The sequence below is a fragment of the Lagopus muta genome, chromosome 1 (assembly GCF_023343835.1).
Source record: "Lagopus muta isolate bLagMut1 chromosome 1, bLagMut1 primary, whole genome shotgun sequence".
Lineage (NCBI taxonomy): Eukaryota > Metazoa > Chordata > Aves > Galliformes > Phasianidae > Lagopus > Lagopus muta.
The window spans coordinates 57519113-57545388 of NC_064433.1; positions in this window are offsets into that span (position 1 = coordinate 57519113).

Genomic DNA, 26276 nt, shown 5'->3' on the forward strand with positions numbered 1-26276 from the left:
CATGTTTTTCAAGGTAAGAGATAAAGTCGTATTAGCTAGAAAGTGATCAAGCTATTGGTTTGTGGCAGATAGCCTCCTTGATTCCTAAAACCATACTGATTGCATTTTCTGCAGTGCTCCCATTCACTGTGCTTGCTTCCTGCTCTGCTTCTCTTGCAGCTGTTCACCCAGCACTCTTTCCTGAAGGCTGCTGACTCTAAAACAGTCAACCTCTTATTCGCAGGAGTAGCTTTCTTATTTCAGGGAATATGTGTACATGCTGGAAGTAATGACTCCACTTAATGGATTTGCAGGATTGAGGCCAAATCACTCAACCTCTTCGAGGGTGGGATTGTCTGAGAATAATCTATGTATTTGGCATATAAGTTAAGAGTCTATTACAATTATAATAAATAATCAAATCCATGATTTCGTACATGGAAAGCTGGGAGCTTAAAAACTAGCACATAAAACATGAGGAGTCAGAAATTTGCCCTAGGGCTAATGCCTAGTTTTAAATAAATCCTTGAAAATTCTGGCTTTCAGTTCCGTTCCAGGTTATGCACCTCTATGTTTTGCCATCCTCTTTCTGGATTACTTCATTGCTTCTTGTTCTGCATTTCTTCTGCTTCTTCCATCATACTGTTTTTTATGTCACAGTATCTAGGGCTGTACCTTCAAATAAAAAGGAAAACACTTCAATGTCTCTACTTACTTTCCTTATTTCCTTGTTTTACAGCCCTACATGTCAAACTTTTCTTCCAGGGATGTTGTCGGGGCAAACTGCAGTACTATTCTCCGTACTCTGGTACTTGCTCTACAATACAGCTCAGCGATTGACATTGGTTCCATTACAAAACAAACAAAAAATTGTTTTTCTCTGTAATTAAAATAAATTTCCTCTTTCTCAAAAAACAGCAGAATGCATTTCATTTTGTTTAGCAACTTTGTATGCTCAATTTTTTAATTACCACAGAACAGAAACATTTGTGTGAGTTTGTTGTTGTTTTTTTTTTTTTTTAATCACCATCTGCTAATCATGAAAACCAAAGGCATTTTTGCTTTCTTATTTTCAGACACATTACTAATCTGAGTTCAAGAATGAAAGAATTGCAGGCAGGATATTGATATATTTTGATATTATACTTTGCATCAGTAAAGAGAGAGAAAATGCTGCATTATTTTAGGTATTTCTAATGTAATCACACATAGAAAACAGCCATTTCAAGGCCCAGAGCAACCTTACCTTCCTCAGCACATGAGATATGTTCCCTTGTATAAAATTTCTACCATAGTTTCTGTAATACTGCAACTTTTTTCCCTCTGGCACAGTAAAAGTGTGAATTTACATTTTGGCTGTGGTCTTGATTGCTACATTACGGATGTTACAATGCGAAGCTTTTGCTGCTACACAAATACCTTTTTTTGTTGGTGGTGGTTTGGTTGCAGAAAGATAAATAAATAAAAGCATAGATGGAATATATTCTCCAATGTAAAACTTAATTGAACTTCACTGTAATCCTAGTTAAATCAGCCCTCAGACTGTGCATCCTGTGGGAACAATAAGGAGCTATATGGCAATGCATATTCCTCAACCTACAGAGGGAAAGAGAGATCAGAAATGTATACTCTTTAAAGGTAAAGTCCACAGAGAGAAGCATTAGCATTTACATTATTCTAGTGCCCTTTAGATGAGATTCAGATTTAACTTTCCAAATTACCATCTTCAGGCAATTTGCTCTCTGAAAGTCAGGGAGTGCTGTTCTGTATGCCCAGTGCAATGTTTAGTCGTTAATATTCAAAACAATGTCCCAAAGTTATGATATTGTTCTTTATTTGCCAAAACTTTATTAGTCTCTCTCTACTCAAAGTTGGAATCACTGGAAAAAACATCATACCATTTAGGTGTGGTCTGTTTCCTTCAATATCCAAATGCCCAATAATACATTTATATAATTTCAGCTAGACACAACTCCATGCAGCTCAACTGGGTTTTGCAGAAATTTCTTGGCAACGCGTAAAACATGTCTCCTCCAGAGAAACATAGCATTTACACTAAACAACAGACAGCAGTGATATATTGAAAAACTCTAAATGTGGATCAACATTTCAGTGCTCCAACAACATTTGATTTGCCTTTAGGTGCTGTCGTGACATCTTTTCACTTGGGACAGGAGTTCCTGTCCCAGGCAAGTGGCCACTCATCCACTACATCTATCCATCTTTTTTAACAGTTGTGCCCAAGTGTGCCTACAAATGGTATATCTCAGTGAATGGTGCTGGTATATGCTTGAAACTGAAGTAAAGGGAGGACTCCAGTGAGGTCTTCGCAATTGTAATTGTAATTGTAGTCATTAATCTAGTTACTACATTGGACGATGTTCTGTGATCCTTAAAATCAGGTTTCATATTCCTTTCTGCCTTGGAAGTTAGTATTTCATGCAATGCTCTAGATGCTCTATCATGTTAACAGCGTCAACACATTTTTCATACTATAAGAGCTTTGTTTAAACTACCTTATTTCCTCAGCCTGGCAGAAGAATTTTTCTCATTAAGAGCTTTTCAGTGGTCAAAACTAGTTCTCAGCATAGACCTAACTCTGTACCCTGCAAACTGAGATCAAGGAGATAATAACTCTTCTTTGAGTTTAAACATTTAACTATACAATCCTACCATAATGATTTTTCTTTCTTATATTACATTATTTAAAGCAACAAGTTCATCTGAAGGTTTGTTCTCTTCCACTGCAGAAAAATGACCAGGTCCAATGTCACAGATTTGACCAACAGCTGCAAGAGTGGAGGCCCCTGCCACTCACCATGTCAGATGAAACCATACAAACCTGTATTTGGTTTCTCTGAGTGCAGAAGCTAAATAGTGTCTCCTCTCAGCACTCTCTTCCTCTCAGTCTCATTGGCTCATTTCATCTATTGTTTCCTCCTCCCACTCGAGCTGGCATTAGAGATGTGCCAGGAAATTCTCTATATCAGCTCTGCTTCCCCAGAATTGGTGAGAACCAGCCTGGTGAGATGAAGCAGCCTTTCAGCTTGAAAGGAGTTCACTGGAAAGACAGACCAGCAAGCAGGAAAAAGGCACAATGGGGAAGTGTGTTCCTTTATAATAACACCCTATTGCGAAGGCCAGTCTTGATGCTTGCCCTCCTTTAGTCATTTGTGCCCTGCAGTCTTCACTCATGCCTGTGTTGGTAGAGGAGGAAAACAGAAAAGAGACTGAAGTGAAGCTGCATGATAATGCCTGACCAGCAGTGCATAAGAGCTGGAATACAGGGGTGATGGGAGCACAGGAGCCTTGAAGACCGTGAATCAGAATTTCCATCCCAGTGAAATTATTTATTTATTTATTTATTTATTTATTTTTATTAAAATAATATTAACATTTTGTAAACTTATCATGCTTTTGTTTTAATATGTTGACTGAAAGGAACAGTTTATATGTTCCCAAATTAGAATGTTTTGTTTGCTGAACTCAGCTGAAACCTTTTATTTGAAGCTCGTTCAAAACGAATGTGCCTCTGCCAGTGATGCAGCAAACTGCCGACTTTCCACTTGCTTTGAGAAAAAAAGAGTGAGATAAAGGAGATTTGCCTGTAATGGAGCATGATGAATAAGTAATATGAATTCTGACATAACAGAATTTGAAGTGTTCAAGAAGAACATTCTTCTGAATATACTGTTATGCCATGTAGTCCTTCTGTTTGGGAGACAGGGTACACTGGCATGGCAGACACAAAGGAACAGCATATTTCCACTCAGCCAAATGCAGCCATGGGTCTCTAGCAGTGCTGTCTTCCCATAAATGAAACTTGTTGCAGCAGATCAGCACGTATTTTGTTTCAAAAAGTACCCATTGCAAATTTTAAGAAAAAAAAGATAAGTTCATGGTGCACAAGAAAAAATGAGAAATATCATTGTTGCAGGGTTCTCTATTTAACATAACAGGAGTACTCAATGTGCACGACTTTCTTTTATAAGTTGCCGGGATCACTGCCAAATACTCAATACTGTATGAAACATTTAACTATTTTTATCCCATTCCAACAGATAAAATTGTTTTTGAAAGTTCCCGTAGGCATTTTCATATCAATAGCACAATGCTTATTTTAGACATTTTAAAAACTAAGCTAAGTCCCAGATTTCAGTTTATGTTCCTTCCTTCGCAACAATCCCTAGGACACCTAAATCATCCAGCATCTGGAGCACTGGGCCTGGGAGATGAGATTCCCAGGTTCTATGGCTCTGCAGCCTAGCAGCTAAATGAGTCTGATGCTAATTTCACTTCCCTATACTAACAAATTGTTGGTTTTGCCCTATTAAGCCTGAATTTTTAAGTGCTCACACTGAACATCCCAACGCTCCAGGTTCCTGCTGTAGAGGTAGGATCCTAGCAGTGACTATCACTGCTTACATGCATCAGCTAAGTGCAAGCACTCCAACAGCTTTTAAATTCAATTTCATCAGTGGCGAATTAAAACACTTGGCAGTTAGTCTCAGATGATACCAAAAGTATTTGGTGGAGCTGAGACTTGAATGCAAGCCTGTGAAGTAGGAGAGACACTGTAGGCCACTGACTATCTATCTGAAATGACTACTGCATGTGGAAAACTTCAATACTGAATCACTTGTTACACAGCAGCAACGATATCATCTGGCACTGGAAAAAGGTGTTCAGTGCCTTCACACTGTTTGCAGTTCTCAGACTGAAACCAGTAGAACCACAAGGAATACAGAGCAAGTTTCGTCATTCCACTAATTTCTCCCGAGTACCAGTTTCACACTGTGATGGGATTTTCTCTCTGTCTTTGAAGGTCAAATATTAGTTTTGGTTTTTTGTTGCTTTTTTTTTTTTTTTTTTTTTTTGAATTGCAATTATTTTTATTAAATGTTGAGTCACAGAACAGCTTTCTTGTCTGTAGATATAACTACAGATCATGGATGATCATTCAGATAGATTGCTAGGATAATGGTAATATCCTAGGATATGGAAATATTTATAGGCACGTGCAAGCAAAATAATCTTTACAAATGCCAGCCTCTACTGACACTTTTCACAAACAATGTGGGTTAGATGATATAAAGAGCTTGACACTGTGATGGCTGGAGGAACATTTGGAATGCACACAAGAAAGACAGAAACTGACAGAATTTTCCAGGCATATTTTAACAAGGAGCTTCCTTGTCTCCATTTTTCTCCCTGAGCTCAGGATGGAGCTCACAGTATTCATCTCATTGAATGGCAAAAACAGCTTGTCCTTTACATACCAGATAAAGTGGTTACCAAACTTAAGAGTACTGTTCCAAAAACGTGTTCTTCAAGCACCAGACAGGAATGTTCAAGCCCATAGTAACCTACCTTGTAGATGGCATGGACAGGAATTCTCCAAGGGCTGGGAAAGTAAGTAATGAGAGGAGAATGGCAAGTTAGAAGAGAAGGCAAGATCCTCTAAGGCAATGATCCAGGATATATGAACTAATTTAGAGTGGAATACTTATTTCTACAAAGTTAATTTGTTCTATTACTATCATACTGCTGAAGTGATCAGCTCTGGTGCAAGTGTGTTCAACAGTTTTTGATTGCAGAATACAGGGGCATTTCCTAAAATGTCAAGATGGGCAGTCAGAGCATGGCTCAGCACTTGGTATGGGAGTACATGCAGAGAGGGCATTGTCACTCCATCACTTCAGGCTGCTCAGGGAACTAGTTAATAATGTCCCCTGGGAAAGTAGTTTTGAAGGCGTCGGGGTCCATCAGTGCTGGTCACTCTTTAAGTACAATTTCTTAAGAGCACAAGAACAGAATGTCAGAAGTCAAACAGGAAGGAAAGAAAGTTTACTTGGCTGAGCAGTTATCTTCTAGTAAATACAGGGCTGTCAGTCTCACTTCAGTACCTGGTAAAATAGAGAAGATTATTCTGGGAATTATGGAGAAATATCTGAAGAGAATAAAGTCACTGGTCATAGCCAACATGCACTCAGGAGGGGAAAGCCTTGTTTAGCAGACTTAATATCTTTTTATGACAAGATTACACACCTAGTTGTCCAAGGAAAGCCAGCTGATGTAATCATCCTGGATTTTAATAAAACTTTCAATATTATTTCTCACAGTACACTTACGGGCAAAATGCTCAGCATAAGTCTAGACAAAAGGATAATGTGATGGGTGAACAGCTGACTGATGGGTTAGACACAAAGGGTTGAAGTAAATGAGGTTACATCAAGCTGGTGGCCAGTCACTAGTGGAGCTCCTCAGAGTTCCATTTTAAGGCCAGTTCTTTTTAACATTTGCATCAATGACTTTGTTAAAAGACTTGAAGTCATATTAAGTAAGATTGTGGGTAACACTAAACTGGGAGGAGCTGTTCTCTTCCTCAGAGAGGCCTTGCAGAGAGGTCTTGACAAATTAGATGGCTGAGCAAACCATGTGAAGTTTAATAAGAGCAAGTGCTGGATTCTGCATATGGGACAAAGCAACCCCTGATCTATGTACAAACTGGGGGACAATACAGGAGAGTAGCTACACTGAAAGGGATCTGGGGGTCCTAGTTGATGGCAGGTTGAATCTGAGTCAGTCGTGTGCCTTGGTGTGGCCAAAAGGTCCAACCATATCCTGGAGTGCATCAGGCCCAGCACTGCCACCAGACAAGGGAAGAGATTGTCTTGCTCTGCTCTGTGCTGTGTGGCCTCACCTCAAGCACTGGGTGCAGGTTTGGGGCACCACAATGTAAGAAGGACATAAAACTATCAAAGAACTTCCAAAAGACGGCTATAAAGATATGGAAGGGTCTGGAGGGCAATGTGTGAGGAGCAGCTGAGGTCCCTGGTTTTGCTCAGCGCAGAGCAGAGGAGCTGAGGGGAGGCCTGATGGTGGCTGCAGCTCCTCAGAGGGAGCGGAGGGGCAACGCTGAGCTCTGCTCTGTGTGACAGCGACAGGGCCGAGGGAACGGCATGGAGCTGTGCAGGGGAGGGCAGCTGGGGGTTAGGGACAGGGTCTGCACCAGGGGGTGGTGGGCATGGAACGGGATGCCCAGGGCAGTGGGCACGGCCCTGAGTGCTGCAGTTCAAGGGGCATTTGGACAACACATCTCAAGATATATGATTTGAGTTTTGGGTGGTCCTATGTGCAGCCAGAAATTAGGCTCCATAATCTATGTGGGCTCCTTCCAATGCAGGGTATTCTGTGATTCCATGATCCTGTTCTGCATGCAGAAGACATTATTCTATGTGTTTAGCATGAAGCTATCATAAGAAAAGTGTGCCATCTTGTGGGAAAATAGAGAAAATATTAAATCATGTTCTCATGTACATTTCACATACATTAATCAAAATGAAGAGCATGAAAAAATGTTTGAGGGAATATTCAGGACGTTGTTAACCAAAGAGGAACTCCTCAGCATTAAAACAAAATAAAATCTTCAATAGACAGGTTTAACTTTCTGATCAAATGATTTACGTGGATTTTATAATTCTCAGAGATGATGAACTCAACCAGGAGATTTATCTCTGAAAATTTCCAGACTGGTGGATTAATCCCAGTCAGCTGTGAATTCCTTTAGCAGGCAAGCTAAAGGACAAGCTATAGGACAAATCAGCATAACCCAGCTAAGACATACTATCTTAATCTAACAGCTTTGTATAAAAAAAAGAAGTATATGCAAGTTGATCAAAAGAGACAGAAATAAAAATTACTAGAAAAGGAAGAAACAAGAACTACTTGCAGAACAGAATTTGAATCAGCAGGGCCTCAGTCTTTGTAATTGTTGGCAAAGAACAAGCCGGAAAGACTTCATATCCAAGAGAATCCAAAGATATTAGCAGTGTAAAATGAAAACTAGGCAATAGAAATGAATGTCTTGGTTGGAGATCAAATACTCTACATCTTATCATTGGATTTGTGTAGTTTGGAAAAGTGATACTTTTCAAACAGAGATTTGGATGTGAATATTAGTGGACTGCTGTTGCTAAGGAGTCCTGCTGATAAAAGCATCATGAGGCAGAGAAGATGAGAGAAGAGTAACATGCATGTGTGGGGTCAGGGCTTAGAGGCAAAGAAGAAAGGTGAAGAAGCTTGTCCAGTAGCAAAGGAAAGAATAAATAGTAGACATCTGTGGAAAAAAATGTCATACTGCACTCTTTCCCACCCCAATTGCTAATGAGCCTGCCAATGGCCTATGCAGCATGGAGGGAACACACTGTTCATCTCTTTTCCTAACAGTTGGCTCAATAACTGTGATACAGATCTTCTAAAACATGGAAGTTAATGAACTCTTTCCAGTTCAGGCTGTTCAAGACTCAGAGTTGGACTTATCCTTTGATACAAAAAAAAGTGTCAGATCAGTCTCATTAGCTGCTCTACATTCCTAAAGCCTTCAAAGGACAACAACAACAAAAGAAAATAAGAAAGAAAATTCCACTGAATTGAATATAAAACAGCAAACAAAAACATGGGTGAGGACCAGAAGCACTGCTATAAAATCATATTTGAGACATGCATGCTTTGAATTGAAAAATACTAAAAGGTACTAAGCAATTTAAGGAAAAAGGACATTAACAAAACAAAACAAAACAAAACAACAACTACAAAAACCAGACTAGCAGAAGTCTTATCAACCAACAGAAAAGAATATCTCATTTTTTTTCTGATTTTTTTTCTATCTTGTTACTTCGAAAAACTTTCTTTGTTATTTAAAGTCCCTCCAGATAAGACTGTATCCAACGTATCAGAGAGAAAATTTTTCAGTTTTAAAAATTTATTTTAGCAATAAGCATGCTCATTACAAATTAAAGAGAAGGTCCAATATCAAAACAAGCAATGATTTCATGTGATATGTCCAAAGTGTTGACAGAGCTCATTCTGAGTGAAAGTAGGCTCATAGAGTGGAGCAAAGCTCACACCAATGTCCGGATGCTGAAGTATAGGGCATAATTGTTTTCTGTTTTCTGGAAGTTGGTGAAGAAGTGAACTCCAGAGCCTTCTTCAGTTTTAGCTAATCTAAATTGCTTTTGAAGGAGCCTAGATCTCCCTACAGATCAGAGCTGTAAGTTAAGGACTTCAGTTAAATGAAGTTCAGGAGGAAAAGAGAGGAGGGAAGGGAAAGAAAGGGAAGGGGAGGGAAAGAAAGGGGAGGGGGGAAGAGGGGAGGAGGCCACTGTGCTAAGTGGCCTCTTTGTCAACTCAGCACAGATATTTAATTGTATTCCGATTTCTTTTTTTGCACAATTTAATTAGTTTCTTAAAAGAAAATGTAGTAGCATTGTTGCATATTTACTCTAAATTCCTTCCAGTTGGTTTTGACCATTCTAAAAGTATAACTTACTTTTGAGTTTTGGCTAAGGATCATTTTTTCTCACTGTAGTTCCTGACTAGAACAGGGCAATGTCATCATCCACTGATGCTAGGGAGCACATGATAAGTTCTGGCAATGCCAGGGAGCAGACAGAAAGCTCTTTGGAGGAAGAAGGATGTTTGTGAGATAGGAACTCACTTGTCCTTGCATTAACATAGATTACCATGGGCCAGTAGGTAATGTGCACTGATTATACCACATACCTCTTGTTCTCCTTTGTTTCTCCTGGCAATGGACAACTCTTCTGGCCCCTTTCCCAGCCCATGCTATTCAACTTGAGACAACTCCAAACCACAAAATTGAATCCAATTTAAATTTCTCAAAGGTTGGGATGCGATTTTAGTTACATATTTAGTTAAGAAGGCTGCTTCTTGTAACAAAATCACTTCTTTGAAAAATTTAAAATCTAACATACATCTTATGTTGCTGACAAGTCCAAGTATGGCATTATTCCAATGATTTTTTTTTTTTTTTCAGTTCAGCCCAGACTCCCAAGAAGAACTAACATACAGCTCCACTAACAGGACTTTTAGATGGTTTTGCTGCCTTATTTCCTCAGCACCTTTGGAAACTTACAGCCTTATGATTTCTAAAAAGCTCACTTCTAAGGCAGATCATCTATCTTCCTTGCCCCATACCTCTAGAAATTCTTCTCTCTACTCTTTCTAGTCTCAAGTTCTGCATTCTTTAAACAAACAAACATGCAAACAACAAAATCCAAAGCTGTTTTACATTACATGTATCGTATTTTCCTCTTTGAAAATTCACGGAATGAGGTGGAGGCAGGAGGAAATGTTTGCCTCCTCCTAACCCATACTCACAGTCCAAGGAAACCAATTAACAAGCCAGAGAATCATTAAAGGTGTATTACTAATCTGCTTGGGCCAGTACGAGCCTAGGGCAACCACCAGCAAATGAAGGAAATAAGTTATTGTATGGTTTAGAATGAGTCCCTGGAGGTTTTAGATCAGAACTTCAAAACTCTAGCAGGCAATTTTTTGTCCTTTTTGTTCTTTTCCAGAAAGGAAAAGTAGGTGACCTTATTTCAGCTTCTGAAAGTTTTCACAAGCTACAGTGCAAGAAAAATTTTACCTACTCTGCCTGATGACAGCATCTGTTTTCTGAACCTGGATCTAGTTGGTGCTAGGCTGTGCTAAGATGAATTGCACAGGCGGTTTTATGTCTCTGTCCTTTAAACCACATTGTTTTTAAGAAGTAGTTCACAGTATTTTTATAATTTTTTTTACTGGTTTTCCAGTCTGTCTTAGGATTTCATTTTTGCCAGATATTGTAATCATTGGAAGTAAAATTTTCACTGCATTTACTTCCTTCTGTGAAAAAAAGGAAGCTCATTCATTTCTAAAGACTGAACATTATGTCGAATATGTGCTGAAAATCTCTGCTGTCTGAATATGTCTTATGAGCACTTTTATGATGTCACATATTCACTCTTAAACATTTGTGCTATTGTGCTGTTTATTTGTGCTATTTAGTACTGTTCTCCAGACCTCCTTGGAGACCATAGACCATAGCTTTTTCTTTGTGCTCCTTGTTTAACCCCAGGAGGCAGCTAAGCCCCACACGGTTGCTCTCTCAGTCTCCTCAGATGTGACAGAGAAGAGAATTGGGAAAGCAAAAGCGTGAGAGCTCATGGATTGAGGTAAAGTCAATTTATTAGGTAAAGCAAAAGCCACATATGCAAACATAGCAGAAGAAGAGAATTCATTTGCTACTTCCCATCAGTAGGCAGCCATTCAGCCACCTCCAGGATGTGTTCTTCTATTCCTCCTTCTTGGATGTCATATGGTATGGGATATCTGTTTGGCCAGTTTGAGTCAGGTGTCCTGGCTCTGTCCCCTCCCAGCTCTTTGTACATGCCAGCTGCTTGCTGTTAGGACAGCATGAGAACAGTGAAGTCCTTGACTCTGCAAGTTCTGCTCAGCAATAGCTAAATCACTTGTGTGTTACCTATATTATTCTCATCAAAAATACAAAATGTAAAATACAAGCCTTTACTAAGAATATTAACTATCCCAGCCAAAACCATGACATTCCTCTACCAAGAAATAGACTCCCTATCAAATTTCTTACTTGCTAATTAGAAAGTTTTCCTCTGGACTAAAAGTAATGGGAGACCACTGTTCCCCTTCATCTCATCCCCTCAGTGAATGCAGATGCTCTCAAGTTTCCCCTTTTTATTTCCAGAGGCTTTGTTTGAGGTTGAGGTTTGGTCAGGAATTGTCATTGTAGCTGGCAGCTCGGGTATGGTTGAACTTTGAACCTGTTTGATAGTTAGCAAGAAAAGATTCTGTAGGACCAAGAGAGAAGAAGCTATTAGAGACATTACTCTGAAGCATATGCAACAAAACACTAAGAAATAGGGACACAAACAGGGAAACTAAGTTAACAAACACTTTAGCATGGTCACTGATGGACAACTGCCTTTTAAAGCCAGACCAGCCCCATTATAGCTCCTCATTTATTATTCTTCTCATCCATCCCAAATGTTCTAGTCAATATATTTTATATGAATACAGGCTTTCAGCTGTTCCTGTGATCATATTCATATACATATTCAGCAAGGAGAGAAGATGTGTCTTAAAAGTCCTCTTGCTAACTAATGTCAAGAGTCAGGATGACTGTACTCTAGCAGCCAAACCAGATCAGGAGCTAAAGCAAGGGATTAATCTGATGAAAGGTGCAGATAAGCCTCATTTTTAAACTGCAACTGACTTCACTGGGAATCTGACCAGAGAAAAGAGCTGCTGAATTTTGCCTGAGCAATTTAAATAACATGGGAAAACTTGGTCAGTTTCTTAACTAGACAGTCTCTTTAGATTTAACCCAACTTCATCAAAAAGCCTCTTTCTCTGTACTGAGAAGCCCAGTATTGAGCAATGAGACTGTGAAAAGATGCACTTTGGGTATGTCCTGTAGTTAAAATAATCAGTGATTGTGATTTTGCTTAGAAAATCTCTTAACAGACAGTTGAAGCAGTGTTCATCTTCTGATAACCTTGTTTAGACAAGATCCAGAGCCACCTGCTCTTGATCAGGGTGTTGAATTTCCAAAGGCCCCTTCCAAATTTCATTTTTCTATAGTTCTGTGAATCCAGTGTTACAGAAAAGCTCTAGTACAGCATATCTTATGTGTTATTTATGAGTGTTAAAATTGACTTACTTCAGATCCTCCTCCAGACTTCACTACTTGTGTGATTTCATCAATTTCTAGAGCACTGCTAAATGAGTGAGGCAGTGCAGAGTATATATGTATATAATGTACCTGTTCAGACTTCACTGGGACAAAAGAATCAGCCTAGTTTATAGGACAGTAAATACCAGAAGATGGAAATACTAAATACTCTGTTGCTTAGTCACACTGTTCCTTTCACCAAAAATGAGACAAGTTGTGACAAAAATTATTTTGTTCATGCAGAGATGACATTATATCTTCTCATCCTAATACGGCCCTAATCAAGTGATCTTCAGTGTTTATGCACATGCAGTTTACAAATTTCTGTTGCAATGTCTTTGTGGTGACTGTTTTAGTCAGCAGGGTCAAAGACTTGGGACATTTATGAGTTATGTGACAAATGAGAGTGTCACAACTGTTTATGTGACTTCAGACTGAACTTGCTAAGTTATTTGGATATCTAAACATGCAAAGGAACACCAAAGGGGCTTTCTGAGAGTCCCTCTACTGATGTAAACAAGCACTTACACTTTAAAGGTCCAACTCTGCAAAAGGACTGACATTTAAGCTGAAATTTAGGTTCCTTTGTCCAAGATTTATGTTCTGATCATCTTCTATTTGTTTGAAGGAGCTCCTAATCAGTGTTCTCTCAAGGAGGTGTTAGGGTTCTGACAGTTCTTTCTGTTGAAGGAGTAATTTTGCTTGAAATAACTGAACTATGTCAGGCCTAGAGAGAGACACCGAACATGACAACCCCAATGACCGAAAGGTAGGAAAAGTGAATCCATGGAGGAAAAAGCGAAATACCTTCCAGAAAGAATGAGTATTGAATCCTTTTGGTTATTTTACAAATAAATAACAGCTTAATTAAATTTGCCTTAGGACCAGTGTGCAAGTACAAGCACTCAGCTAGAAGGTACAAGGCTCCAGTTCCTAACCTCAGACTTAAATCCACTTCCTTTAAGGATTAAAATAATGATGTTCATTCCTTGATTTTTTTGGCTGGGCTAGCCAAGGTGAGGCAAAGCTTGTCTGCTTATGTGAAGGAAAGGCCTCGTGCTCTCATATCATTGGACTATGGTTGTGCCTTGAGCACAATGGGGCTGTATATCCAGGCTATGAAGAGCTACTCAGCACATACACTGTGTCACTGAACTGTAGAATCATAGAACACCCTGGATTCGAAGAAACTTAAAGCTTATCCATTTCCAACCCCCTGCTATGGGAAAGGTTCACACCCACCAGCTCAGGCTGCCCAAGGCCCCTTCCAACCTGGCCTTGAGCACCTCCAGGGATGGGGTATCCACAGCTTCTCTGCATAGATTGTGCCAGTGCCTCTCCACCCCCTGATTAAAGATTTTCTTCCTAACATCTAATGTAAATCTTCCCTCTTAGTTTAAAGCCATTTGCCTTTGTCCAATCACTGTCAGACCATGCAAAGTTGATCCAACTCCTGCTTATAAGCTCCTTTGAAGTACTGGAAAGCCACAGTGAGGTCTCCCCAGAGTCTTCTCCAGGCTGAATGAGCCCAGCTCACTCAGCTTGTCTTTGGAAGGGAGATTCTCCAGCCTTCTGATCATCTTCACAGCCCTTGTCTGAACCCACAGCAACAGCTCCACACCATTCCTGTGCAGGGGGCCCGAGCATGGATGCAGTACTTCAGATAGGACCTTACAAGGGGAGAGCAGAGTGAGACAATTACCTCCTTCTCCCTGCTGGCCACGTTTCTGTTGATGCAACTCGGGATACAGCTGGCCTGCTGGGCTGCAAGCTCACACTGCTGGTTCATGTCAAGTTAGTCGGTAGTCCTAACTCTTCCCAGAAATGTCTCTCTTTGACATGCATGCAGTAAATCAGCAGCTCTCTCCTTGGGATTTTATTTATGAGAATGTTACTAAGTATATTTGTACTGGTTTTATATTTAGTCATTTATCGGCATTATATTTAGTTCCTGAGAGGATTAAACTGTGTATTTTCTCATAGCTTAGTATCACCGAGAAAAGCACCATTGTTGAAAATCTTATTAAAGGTTTTTCATATCTTTCTGCCTCTGTTTATGACAATGTTAACTATAGTGGTTAATAAACATGTATCTACTTAATGCTAGGGGCTCCTTTTACTGTTCCTTTTTTCAGTTAGAGTCAGGTTAGAAATCCAGCTTTAACATCTAGTTGTTACTGTACTGATCTCAGTTGGTAGCAAGAGGGATAACACCTGCCTCAGAATTCTCTGGTCCTTTGTATTATTTACAGAATTACAGAGAGTTGTTAAGAGGAAAAACTGGACTTTTGTTCTTGTTTTAGTATTTTTTCTTATTCGTTATTAGTGAAGTTCTGTAAAGAAAGGAATAAGGGCTTATGTTCAGTGAGCATGCACAAGGGAGGCTGATGTGTGCTTTATCTTTGGTTTGGTTATCTTTGGTTGTTTTTAAGAGTAAGCAGATGTAAAGTTCTGATGATAATTCCTAGACTAATCTGTGCCTGGAAGAGAGATAGCAGGCTGCTAGTCTGCTTTATTGCTCCGCTAGTGGAAATCTCACTCTTGCTCTTTTCCTAAGAAAAGCAGGGAGAACTGTACTATGCATTCCCCTGTCAGGGCAGGGGTACAGCAGCAGTAACTGGTATATAGCTGGTAAGTAACCCTACTTCTTGAGCAGAGTGAGCTGAATTCTTCTGTTCTGCTGCAGTTTCAACCAGTTTTCATAAGCTGCAGGCAGAAGGGATGCTTTTGTAATCATGTGAACATCTAAGAGTAAGAAGGGAAAAAAGAATAATCCTGTGCTAAGGAGCTTGAGATTTAAATACAAGCACATTGTTTCAGGATTTAAACGGATTAGCACAATGTAACATGAACACTGGGCTAGCTAACTCTGACCTTCCCAGCTCCCTCAACCATACCTAAGTTAAATGGCCACATATGGAGGATCACAGTTCTCTCTTGCTCTCTACAGGTCTGTGCTCTACAGTTCTGTTGCTATCAGCTGCAGTTATCAACACAGGCTGCACATCCAACACAGGCCAAAGCGATACATTTCTCCTCCATCAAGAGCACTAAGAGAGAATTTCTGTAAACAACAGACTTTCCCAAAACAAATTTTTTAATGAGTCCCTTAAAACTAGTAATTCTATAAACTTAGCTGTTACTCGAAGATGATGGCATGCTATATGGGCATGCTAGTGATGGGAAAATGGTTGGAAAAGGTGATCTTTGTGGTCTTCACCAATCTTAATGATTCTATGACTTGCTGTTTCCTGACTTGCTGAAAACTCAATTTCTTCAGGCTACCTCTGGGTCACAACAGATCACATCAAATCTTTTGTCCTCCTCATCTTGCTCTCAACAAGAATCTTCAGCTGCACAGCCTTTTCAGTGGCTTACTTCAGTACTGGCAATGCAGCTAGTTTGCTATCTGAAAAAAAAAAAAAAAGGGCATTATCCTGCAATCTTTTCCAGTCCCACTCCTTCCCCAAACAACTTTGTTCTAATAACATTACATTTTCCAGTTTGTGTCTTTCTTATTATCCATTAAGGAAGAACAGCTTGTTCACAAAATATTGTAACAGTCCTTGATGTATTCATCAACCAAAACTGATGCACAGTATTATGTATTACCACACTTGCATTATTCCATAGTGACTTCATGTCTATCATGATAAAAATAGATCACATTAGTCTATTGACGAGAAGCATTGTCATGTTTAGGAGGTGGCTCTGGCTAGATAGGAGCTTATGTCACTAATGCTATTCAAGAAGTTATTCTTACGGGAAGCATCAAATACTGTTCATATGTGAAGCATAGAAGCATTCTTTTCAAGGTGTGAAAATGAGATTGTGCATTCAATTTCATTTAAAATTCTATGGGAAAAAAAAACAAAACTTGAAGATGTCTCACTGTCTCACAAGACAGTGTACATGCACATGCCATTCTTTTGTATCTTTCTATATAAAGCAGCTATCAGTTGTGTTTTCTGAATCAATTGGCTCAGCCAAGTAAATATCATTAAGTTCTTGTTCAATTGTCTTTCCAGCATTTTTTTTTTTTCCCAGATTGGAAAAATCTTCAGCTTTGAGCCTGCTTGCTAGGTTACAGGTTAAGACAGTGCTCTGTAGTTAGATCCCAATGAACTCAATTAGTTTGAATAACCACTCAGCAAGACACAGTAATTTTGATTGATAGAAAACATTGATTAGAAGACTGACTAGGTTCAGTATTTTATGAACATTTGTATCTTCAGCTTAATTACAATCATGTATTCCATAACCAACTGAATGTCAACGCACATTCTCAAGCAGGTGAGAAAGTCTGGGGAAAAAGCCTCTCTGAGCTCAGGTCTCCGCTTGTAGTGCTAATTAACACTGCAGTAAAAAAAAGCTCTCCAAGCTCCATGAGACATCAGTGCAATGAAGCTTGTTCAGCCCATCAATTTCAGTGCGTTTTTCTGTCAGAAAATAAAGCACTGATTTTGAACAAACAAACAAATACCAAACAATTTAGTAATTCCATATACAATAATAGATGCATGTATAACAATGTAGGAGTTTCTATAACAATATGTATAGTGCATTTCTTCTATGCGCATAAAATAAATCATAAAGTACTAGAAAGTAACAACATAGATTAGGTTTTAGTTCAAAGTACAGAGAATGAAGAAATAAAATCTAATTTCTTGTTAAGGGCTCATGTTGAATTTTCCAGCATAACAGTTTGAAGTTTCCAGCATAAGTTAAAGGTTAAAAAGTTGCTGAAAATGTATGCATGTGTGTGTATAATTATTAAAACAAAGGCCCTGTAAAGAGCATTATTATTTCAAACCTTGTACTTCCTTCACTTTCAGTGTTGCTTGAAGAGGAGAAAAACAATGTATGAGTGTTTTAGTAGTCACTTCAAGCTGATGAGAAAAGGTGACCTGTATTATTTGTGCAACAGGGCTTATAGATGTATAATACTACATAGCAGATATTATATCTTTTTTCATTCCATAGTTTCATTTACTAAAACAAGATTTTATGAGAATTTGATATTGTTGTCGTTAACCTTCTCTCCTGAAAGCATTTACTATAACTTCTACCATCACTGTTCCTTTCATTGGCACATAGATATAAGGAAATTAAATCTTTTATTTATGTTTTTGATATACTGATGTTTTTTTCCTGTTATGCCTTGACTTATGAAAAGACTATAAAATGATCAGTAAACCAAGCATGTGAAATATACCCATCCACTCCCAGAAACAGCTCTGGAATGCACATAAGTCTGAAAAGAGGAAAAAAGAGGAAATATTTTACCTAACAAAAAAAAAAAGGAAGAAAAAAAACCCTACAAATAACAACAACAACAAAAAATAGCTATTTTGTTTTGAATCACAGTTTTTCATCCTACCATATCCCCAGAGAAAGGGGTAGCTGCTTTCCACTCGAAGACACAGAAGAAGAAGAACCAAAGGCTATACAATAAAAGTGAGAGAAAAATAGACATTTTCTTTGTCAAAGGAAGACTGTTTCCAATTTATTTGTCATACTGCATCTGTATTTTCTTCTGAATTTGTTGTGGCGTTTGTGTCAGTGCAGATTTCCCTCTAAGATTTCCCTTTAAGACAGCATTGTCTAGGGACTTGAAACACTTGAAAAAGCAAGAGAAGAGTTTTCAACAGATGGCTTACAAACTAAAACAGCAGAAACTTTGAAAATAAAAGTACAGAAGGCTTAAGATGGTCTAATGAGTTCCTACCACTGTGAGGGGAAGGTCTCCCTTGGCTTCCCAGCCTCTTAAGATACCACTTCTGGGCTCAGCCACAAGCTTTCAATACAGAATCACAGAATCACAGAATCACCCGGGTTGGAAGGGACCCCAAGGATCATGTAGTTCCAACCCCCCTGCCTAGCAGGGCCACCAAACATACATATTCAGATCAGGTTGCCCAGGACCCCGTCCAACCTGGCCTTAAACACGTCCAAGGACGGGGCATCCACAACCTCCCTGGGCAGCCCGTTCCAGGGCCTAACCACTCTCCTAGTAAAGAACTTGAATACCATGACACGCCAGTGGGTTTGCATGTCTGCTGGTGACTCCAAGGACCAGAGATCTCATTAAGTCAGTGAATCACTCAATTCTGTTGATTTGGCAACAGAAGTGACCAAAGAAATCAGGCAAGATCACTCAGTCATTGTTTCACTTTTGCCTGGAGTGAGGTATTGGATTGACGCAGGTATTCCTATAGTCTGACTTGAGCTCATGGTTTTGATGAAGGAAATACAGAATCCCGCTGTGATTCAGGTGCAAACAAACATAAGCCCTCTGTTTTAAAAAGAACTAAATCACTTTAATCTCAGGTTATGAGCTGTGGCAGTGATGGGAACATTCTCTTTTTTTTTTTTTTTTTTTTTTTTTTTTGTTTCTGCATTTATGATATTGCTTTTACATCCCTGTAAAAGAAATATTAGGCTATCAGAATGACAGTATGTGGCAAGAAGCAAAAATAATCTTGGAACACATAAGAACCACAAGAAAAAAATGGCCACACACAAAACTCTCATATTATATCCCGGTTTTCTGTCTAATCCTGTGCTATCTGAGACACCCACCCTTAAAAGGGTGCACATTTAATGCTTTATTGAATTCTACTTCTGTTACAACCTGAGAGCACTGAAAATGTTCTTGATTCAACTGCTGGAACCTTCTCAGTGATATAATATGAAACATCAGCTATCCAAGGTGTATCTTGATTAAAGGGACATTTCCCACACAAGGAAATTTGTGCCCAGGAAATGTAGTTATTTGTTCTTCACTGTGCTCATGTGATTCCTCTGTACAAACTAGCATAAAAAACCACTACAACAACTTGAAGTTTTCCCTGAAGTCAAACAAATACAGGTATGTTAGGAAGGAATTTTTTACTCAAAGGCTGGTGAGAAGAAGACTGCAGAAATAGTCTGCTCTGGTCTTGGTTGTTTTCATATAAAGGAAATCTGTAATCTCAGAAAGCATTAGGCTTTTGCAGCTCATGGTTTAAGGGAGAGCATCTAACATCTCAGCTATAACTATGGGAGTTGACACCAAGAAACATCTACTGCTGCAGACCTTGTAAAATAAAAAAGCATCTTGGAGGGTAAGAGAAGTTGCATATGTGGTTTGAAAGGCAGCATTTGGCCACTGGGGATGCCGTTCATTCCAAAACAATATTCTCCTCTAGGATGCTGGCCAGTCAAGCAATTCCAGGCAGGCAGAAGTATGTCGCTCAATCCTTATATAACCCTCCTCGTGCCGTAGAACAAAAGAACATAAGTCCTTAATTGTTAAGATTCCTCTTCACCCATTCATTGGCCCACAAGTGATGTTTCCTTTACCAGGAACTTCATCACAATGCCAGTACTCAACAGGAAGGATTAACTAGCAAAGGGAAAGGATAACATGAATTTTGGTCTTCAGCCCAGCATGAAAAAAAGTTCTTCTCATCAATACAATGACCCTTTTTCCTAGCTCAGAATGGAACTGTCTCACTTTTTGCACAAGCACACTTGCAGTTTCTCATGAAGTATTTCACAGCTACTAGGGCAGTGATAATGTAGTTCTACAATTACTCTTATGACATAGATCAATACTGAAGTGCCTGTTCAGCTAAGATATAAAAGGATTAATCTTTGCTCTCCTATTGCCTGCTAGCACGTCACCTTTTCCATGCCCTAGCATGCCTGAAAATCTTCATTCTGAAATAGTTTTCCATAGCAATCACAGAACAACAGTGATTCTATGATCTACATCATGCCTCATTCATCCTGTCTTGCTGAGGAATTCTAAGGTAGTAATATAATAAAGGCAGCACAATTTATCATTTATTTAGTCCCAGTCTAGTGCCTTGATCACCACAAAATCACCTTCTTTACCTCAACTTGGTTTGTAACCTCAGTGGAATTCATCTGTGCTAAATGTACACTTTGTATACTGAGGACTGGTTACTACAAAGTTTCCTTAGTGTATGTTTTAGCTTTCAGTTAAACATTTTACTTTTTTTCATGAAAAACAAAAGCTAGATTACCACAGACATCCTAGTACACCAGAAATGCATGGTAAATTATCTCTCTTCTCAGATTGGGTTAGTAATTACAGTGCAACAAATGAATAGCAAGCACAGGCTTTTTTTTGTGCATCCTATCCAATTATAAGTGAAGTTAATCAACGTGAAAGATGAAGCATAAGCCTTTAGAAGAGTGTATGTGGAAGGGGAAGGACACAAAAGAAGCACCCATCCATGCACTCGCTTCTTGCTGTCATTTCTATACTGAATCTTTTCTACCTTAAACTTGCCTGTATTTAGTCAGTAATCAAAAGAAATATTAAAACACTTCACAAGCAAATTACCCAATAAATCAATATGAATTCAGCCTTGGCTCACCTACTGAGCTTCTGAAAAAGATAAAACGCTGCAATAACAGCTTCCTGAAACTGCTGTGGGAGTGCTCGCCTAGACTTCCATTTTCTAGGAAACTTTGGGAGTCTTGGGAATAAATGCCAGTGAGAATGTTCTTCCACAAAAAGTATGTGACTTTGTAATTTTATTATTTGCTGTGCAGCTTTAAATTAAAGCACTGTGATGTTGATAATGAGGCAGAATTTTTATAAGGTGAATTAATCCCAGTTGCACTGTCTGAAAATACAGTTGTGGGTACGACCTTGTTTTTTTTTAAATGGCCATAAAAACAGTGCAGCTGAACGTAAGATAAATAAAAAAACAGTGGCATAACCAAATGCAGAGTATGAATTCCTCTGAAGGCATCACCTTTTGTGCCACTGAGATTATCCATTTCCTGTACTGCCTTTTTACTCATATGACTGTACTCTGTGCTTTGGTGTCTTCAGTACAGTTTAATTTCATATTAATTTCATTCCATGTAACTAGTAATAGGACAAGAGGGATTGGCCTCAAGTTGTGCCAAGGAAGATTCAAGTTGGATGTTAGAAAATACTGCTTCTCAGAAAGTGATCAGATGCTGGCACGGGCTGCCCAGGGAGGTGGTGGTGTCACCAACCCTGGAGGTGTTCAAGAAACATTTAGATGTTGCACTGAGGGTCATGGTTTAGTGGGAAATACTGGTGATAGGTAGGCAACTGGACTGGATGATCTTAGAGATCTTTTCCAACCTTGGTGATTCTATGATTCCATGATCTGACTACAAAGCGTACGTCAGCTGGAAATGCCATATTAGTCAATTGAAAACAGGAACATTTGGGCATTATTTGAACTTCAGTTTTCTGTGTTATGATGTTCTTTTCAGCTAGTTTTCAGCTAGTATTTATAATTTCATCAGAAAACATTAGTATTTTAAAAACCTTAAAAAATCCCCTAATCTGTAGCCAAATCCACAAGTTTGTTTTTTTTTTCCTTGGAAGACAAGACAGGTAGGGTAACTCTTTAACTTTTTAAGTGTCTATAAAAGAAATTATATGAATTTGAAGTCTAATAGAAGAGACTTTTTGTGTTCCAAAAGTTCAGAATATGGGTCATGTTTCATGACTGAGAAAATATTTCAGAGTAGGTTATTTCATATTTGAATTACGGTTTTTATTAGAAATACTTTTTTTAAAGTTTTTACTTTTTTTTTTTTTTTAATTTGTACTTATGATGGTGTCCAAAATAATAATTCAGATAATTTCTTTCTTTCATTTTTAATTCCCTATGGCTTCAAACAGATAACTCAAAGCTTCCTTAAACTTTGAAACAGGAGGAACACGTTTTGCTCCTTTATTTCAAGGAAAGAGAAAAATATTCTCATGAAAATAATTTTAAGTTAGTCCTCCAGTCTAGTACCAGCAGAAGGTAGGAAATTCAGTGCTTAAATGCAATATAAAGCTCAAGTATGTCTGTACTTATAAAGGTTTAACCTCTTTCTTCAATTTCACTGGCTTTGAAATTGTGGAAAACTTAAAAGTAGACAAAGTGTTCATGATTGTATTTCTCCATTTTGGGGTAAGTGGAAAATCAATCCCTTTCTGTCAGCGCAGAAACTTTGTTGACCAGCCCTGCAGTGCTTTTTAGCCCCCAGTTCTGTATTTTGCTAGTGGGGAAGGAGCAGCCCCTAGCCAAACTTGGAGGTCCTCTTGCCATTGGCAGCACCCCAACTCCATCCTTTGATACAGACAGCCCCTAGGATTCAGGGAAAGAGGTTGGAAAGGTTGTGGATTCCTCTGTGAGTTTCCCTCTTCCTCCAGTATCAGCAGAGCCTCCAACTATAATACTGACCTTAACTGAAAATACACCTATATATCATCTTTGCTGTTTGTATTTCTGAGCTAGAGCTCTTTGTGCATCTAATCTGAGTGGAAGCAGATGACTTTCCAGGTGAGAAAATGGCTTTTCATTTCAGCTGTTGTCCTATGTACAGGATGAGTGCACCAGACTCAGGTCTCTAACTGACAAAGCTCAGACCTGAAAGCTCAGAAGGATCTACCAATTCAGCAACATCAGCAGTCTGTGCTTTTTTGGCAGCAGCTATCCATCTCAGTGAGGTGTCCAGGGAGTGTTTTCCCAGTGCAGTGCATGCTCATTTGAGTTACACTGAAACATAATATTTTCTTTCTGACACACAATTTGAGATTTTCTTTTACAAATTTTCAGAATGTACGTTTTTATTTCTTAACCTTTTCCAAGGCTTCTCCAAATTTGCAGTCAGCAAGTATTTTCTTTCTTCTGATTTTATGCAGTCCTCACATATTTACAGATATTTTTAGAAGGGCACTCACATTGCAGGCAGAATTTTAGTCCTGCAATCAGCCATACATTGAGAATTTCTTTCTGAAAACAGGAATTCTTTTCCTCCAGTTTTGGACTAATACATAAGTACAAAAAATATATATATTTAAATATATATATATTTATTAAAAAAATATATCCAACATGGCTTAAAGATAGACCTTTTATATATATTTCAGACATATTTTCTCTATGAAAAGCAGCCATCTAAACAGAAATAGCTCTAGGCTCAGGTTAATGGTTATAAGGCTCTAAAGAATATGACATTAATTTTCTCAAGACAGTTTAAACCAAATGAAATTCATATCAAAAAACAACATGCCTTCCTAGCTGGCACATGCACCAAAATCCAATGGCCTTATTTTCTTACCACAATCTGATCATTAATAAAGAAAAAGCAGCTCTCTTGTTAAGAACAAACAGTTCATTTAAATAGGATTCATAGCTTTAGTACCAAGTTTGAGATGTTGAAAATTTAATTTCTCTAGGGGAGGAAGAAGTGTTCTCCTTTCCTTGCCCAAATACAACCTTCAGTTGCACTAGCTGAGATGGGCTTCGGATATGTGTCATGACACAGCAAATGATGATTGTTTCATTTTGACTCCTGGGTGAGCATTCTGTACTCTGTGAGGACGGGAGAGAAAACTGAACTGTTGGAAGAGGCTTGAAGTGCTGTGAATGGCCATTCACATACACAGGTAGTCTGCCAATGAAGGTGAGGGGACAGCAGCCTCAGTCCAAGCAGAGCCCAGGTTTTGACCATAGGTTTAGAAAACCTCCAATCCAGCTCCATATAGAAGCCTGCTTTAACTGTGCAGGAGAAGACTCAGGCTAAGACACAGTTACAAGATAAATAAGAACATATGTTTCCTAAAACATGTTTTTCCTTTCCCTCTCACAGTGGTGAAAACTAATTTTAAAAGAATGTGCTCATTATAAGGCTGACCAAGGTCCCATACGGGCGTCTTCCTAATTTTTCAGTACTCTCAGGTGGGGTCTTGGACATTTTGGTCACTTTTTTTTTGCCAGTGGGGTCAGCTGCTTCCTCTGTGTTGATGTGTGTGCATGTGAGAGAGGGAGACAACAGCAGGAAGGTGTTAGCATGTTTGCGTTCACTGCACATCCTGGAATCTAGCAATGCCTTAGCAGACTATTCAGCAAGCCACAGGGAGTAAGTGCTTGAAGATATTCCAATTAGGAGTAAACTAATGAGAGAGAGACCTCATCAGGGAAACCTCATTGTGGCCTTCCAGTAAATGAAGGGAGTTTACAAGCAAGAAGGGGACTGACATTTTAGGCAGGGTGCATGACTTTAAACTCAGATGGAAAATTTAGATTAGATGTTAGGAAGAAATTTTTTTACTCAGAGGGTAGTGAGACACTGGCACAAGCTGCCCAGAGAAGCTGTGGGCGCTCCATCCCTGGAGTGCTTAAGGCTGGGTTGAATGGAGCCCTGGGCAGTCTGATGTAGTGGTTGGAGCCTTGTTCATGGCAGAGGCTTGGGGCTGGATAAGATTTGAGGTCCCTTCCAACCTAGGCCATTCTTTGATTCTACAGTCTTATGAGAGCATTTGGACAAGGAGGGAGGCAGACTAAACAACTGCATGTAAAGAGTTCAAAGTCACAAACCTGACATACAACCCTTGTCTCCAAGTCTGCTCTCCTCCTGCCATTCACCCTGCCCTGGGGACTGATATGGGAAGAAGCAGGATGCTGGGTCCCTACAAGGGGAGACTGTGGGACACAGAGGAAGGAGCAGCAAGTGGAGCAACTGTATTTGCTGGAGATAATTTAAATCCTTCCCACTTTGTGACTTTCTACAGGTCAACAGCATCTGAATGTCTTATCTCTTTTCTGGCAGTCAAATGCCAGACACAGTTACTTTCCATTCAGCTCTCCATAAAGACATATTGGGTCTGTTGTGAATATTCTGCAATTAAAATGGGACTCTTGTTATGTGTAAGGGCCCCTTGTCTGAGAGTGTTTCAGGACCAAGCCCTAGTTTACCAGGAGAAAATTAGAACAACGTCAGAGCTATTATCTCCCTGGGACACATGCTTGAACCCATTTATCTGCTCAGTTTCTACTTTCCAACTAGAGGCAGTAGGAGATGAACATCCCCAGAGGGAGGGGGTGGAGGGAATGAAAGAGGTTATTGTCACAGAGGCAGTAACCTGCAAAATCTGCAAAGCTGCCTTCATCTTTTCCCTTTGCTGTCCAATGTTTCATCAACTTAGCTCAGCTGTTGGTATTTTCCATTAGGCTTACTGTCAAAATAAAAATAAGAAGGGAAGATAGAGGCTGAAAGGGAGAGAGAGGGAGAAGAGACCAAACATCTTTAATTTATAATTTCAAAAAGGATTATGTTAAATTCCCTTTTTTATGCTTTCACAGTTTGCTAACATTTACATTTAATCTCACTTTGATACTTACCAGTATCTGCTTTAGCATAATCTGTCTCTTACCCTCATTCTTCTATTTTGACGAAAATGTGACATAACCACAAGATTCAGCTCTTAAAGATACAGGATCATATTTTGCTTTTCCCTCAGTTATGCTGACAACAGCCAGCATTATTCCAGCAGATAGTCAGACCTTTTGCAAGGGAAGTGAATATCTTTGCGGGGTTCTCCATGCGTCTGTTCCTGTTGTATTTTAATGATCAAGTGGTTATAGAAATCACAAAAGGAGGCTATCCTGTGAAGAGCTTAACAGTGATACAGAATGTATATTCAGAGGCTACTTGGGCATAGCAGTAGTATCAAGTGGTACAGTATCTGGACATTTTCCCCAGCACAAGAAAGATGTGAAGCTATTGATCCAGAGAAAACCAAAAATACTCAGAGGACTGGAGCACTTCTTTTCTAAAGGCTGAGGGAGCTGGGCTTGCTCAGCCTGGAGAAGAAGGAGACCACATTGTAGTGTTCCAGTACTTGAGGGGAGCTTATAAGCAGGAGAGGGTCTGACATTTAACATGGTCTGACAGTGATAGGATGAGG